The following is a 2,373-nucleotide window of genomic DNA, read 5'->3' on the forward strand; positions in this document are numbered from 1 at the left end:
CTCAGTGTGTTTGGATTAATTTCTAAACTATTATTTGATACTTTCTACTTATTCCAATATCCTGTTTCTTTATTTTTTCTTTATTTTCCTCCTTGACCTCTTTTGGATTCAGATTTTTCTCACTATTTGAGATTTTTTTCCTCTACCAGTTTGGAAGTAGTGTGCTCTATAATCTTTTATTAGTTACTCTAGAAAATTTAGCAAGCATATTTATCCTAACAAAGCTTCAAGTGATTCAATACTGATATGGCCATGAGGGAGGGTCCAGAATTACCCTCCCACCGTACATAACTGGAAAACCTGGCAAAATATATGCATCAACTGTTTCCAGAAGGGAGACCACAGTTGGTGAAGACCCTGTGGTACCAGACTTTCTGACTCAAGTAGAAAAAACGTTAAGATGTAACCCATAATGATAAAAGTCAGCCAATCAAAACAGACCCCGGTGAGTTCCAGCCTCTGGTCCAGCATGTAAGGAGCTTGGAAGTTGCCACTCCCTGCTATTAACAAGTAAAAAGCTGAAAAAAACAGAAATATCAACAATTCTTCTTAGATCCATCGGGGAAGTGAGGTCCCAGGGTGAACCATTTCTCCAAACGTTGGAGAGACAGACAGACACAGAGAACCACCGCTTCCTGGAGCCAAAACCCATGAGTGAGAAGAGTTCTGGGGTAGGAACACCTGAACTTGAACTGATGAATTGCTTCAGGCTCAGTGTGGACATATCTGAGAGTTAAAACAAATCCAGGGGTGGGGCGATCTTATGGAGGCTCCCACACGTCTATAAATTGTATCTCTGGGAGTCCTACCAGGTTCCCACAGCGGAGACTGGAGAAAAATGTCATACTTCTGGTCCTGGGAGGGGGAAAGTAGACATGTTGAAATACACCAGATTTTGTGTTACACCCTTCTTACTAAGGTCTGCCCTCGAGACAAGCTATGGCGCCAGCTGTTGGGGTCGTGCCAGAGGCTAACAGAAGGCAAATACCCAAGCCCAGCCCCTCTAGCCATCCCAGCCCGCCCTAGAGGGCTTCCCAGCATAAAGGATTTGTGTTCACTCCTGCCAGGCGCTCTTGGGCAATACTCCCTCTGGACCACTTCCTTTAGAACTTTTGAACAATGTATTTTTAACACTTTGCTATTTTTATTTTATTTTTTTATTTTTTTTTTCAACGTTTATTTATTTCTGGGACAGAGAGAGAGCATGAACGGGCGAGGGGCAGAGAGAGAGGGAGACACAGAATCGGAAACAGGCTCCAGGCTCTGAGCCATCAGCCCAGAGCCCGACGCGGGGCTCGAACTCACAGACCGCGAGATCGTGACCTGGCTGAAGTCGGACGCTTAACCGACTGCGCCACCCAGGCGCCCCAAAACTTTGCTATTTTTATTGGGCCATTGCAATGTAAGTAAAATCTGTGTGCAAACTAACCAAATGCAGCTTCAAGACAAATCCAGGAGCCGTGCCCCCAACCAGAGGACTGCCCCTTAGTCCCCCCAAGAGAAAAAAATTCTGGAGCATTAAGTACTCTATGCCTACATCCTTTATTTAATTGCTTAATTTATTTTTAACTTAAACCCAAGTTAGTTAACATCTAGTGTAATACTGATTTCAGGAGTAGAACTTAGTGACTCATCACTTACATATAACACCCAGTGCTCATCCCAACAAGTGTCCTCCTTAATGCCCATCACCCATCTAGCCCATCCCCCCACCCAAAACCCCTCCAGCAACTCTCAGTTTGCTCTCTGTATTTAAGAGTCTCTTATGGTTTGTCCTCTTCCCTCTTTTTATATTATTTTTGCTTCCCTTCCCTTACATTCATCTCTTTTTTCTTAAATGTTTACTTATTTTGAGAGAGAGAGAGCGAGAGCAGGGGAGGTGCAGAGAAAGGGAGAGAGAGAGAATCCCAAGCAGGATCCATGCCATCAGCACAGAGCCCCATGGGGGGCTCGAACCCACAAAGACCTGAGCAGAAACCAAGAGTCAGATGCTTTACCGATTGAGCCACCCAGGTGCCCCTATTTGTCTGTTTTGTATCTTAAATTCAACATATGAGTGAAGTCATATGATATTTGTCTTTCTCTGACTGACTCATTTCACTTAGCATAATACCCTCCAGTTCCATCCATGTAGTTGCAAATGGCAAGATTTCGTTCTTTTTGATTGCTGAGTAATATTCCATTGTGTGTGTGTGTGTGTGTGTGTGTGTGTGTGTGTGTGTTTGTGTGTGTATGCCACATCTTCTTTATCCATTCATCCATCAATGGACATTTGGGCTCTTTCCATACTTTGGCAATTGATGGTGCTGCTATAAACATGGGGGTGCATGTGCCCCTTTGAAACAGCACCCCTGTATCCCTTGGATAAATGCC

The sequence above is a fragment of the Herpailurus yagouaroundi genome, unplaced genomic scaffold (genome assembly GCF_014898765.1).
Source record: "Herpailurus yagouaroundi ecotype Mexico unplaced genomic scaffold, PumYag 67493, whole genome shotgun sequence".
NCBI classification, from domain to species: domain Eukaryota; kingdom Metazoa; phylum Chordata; class Mammalia; order Carnivora; family Felidae; genus Herpailurus; species Herpailurus yagouaroundi.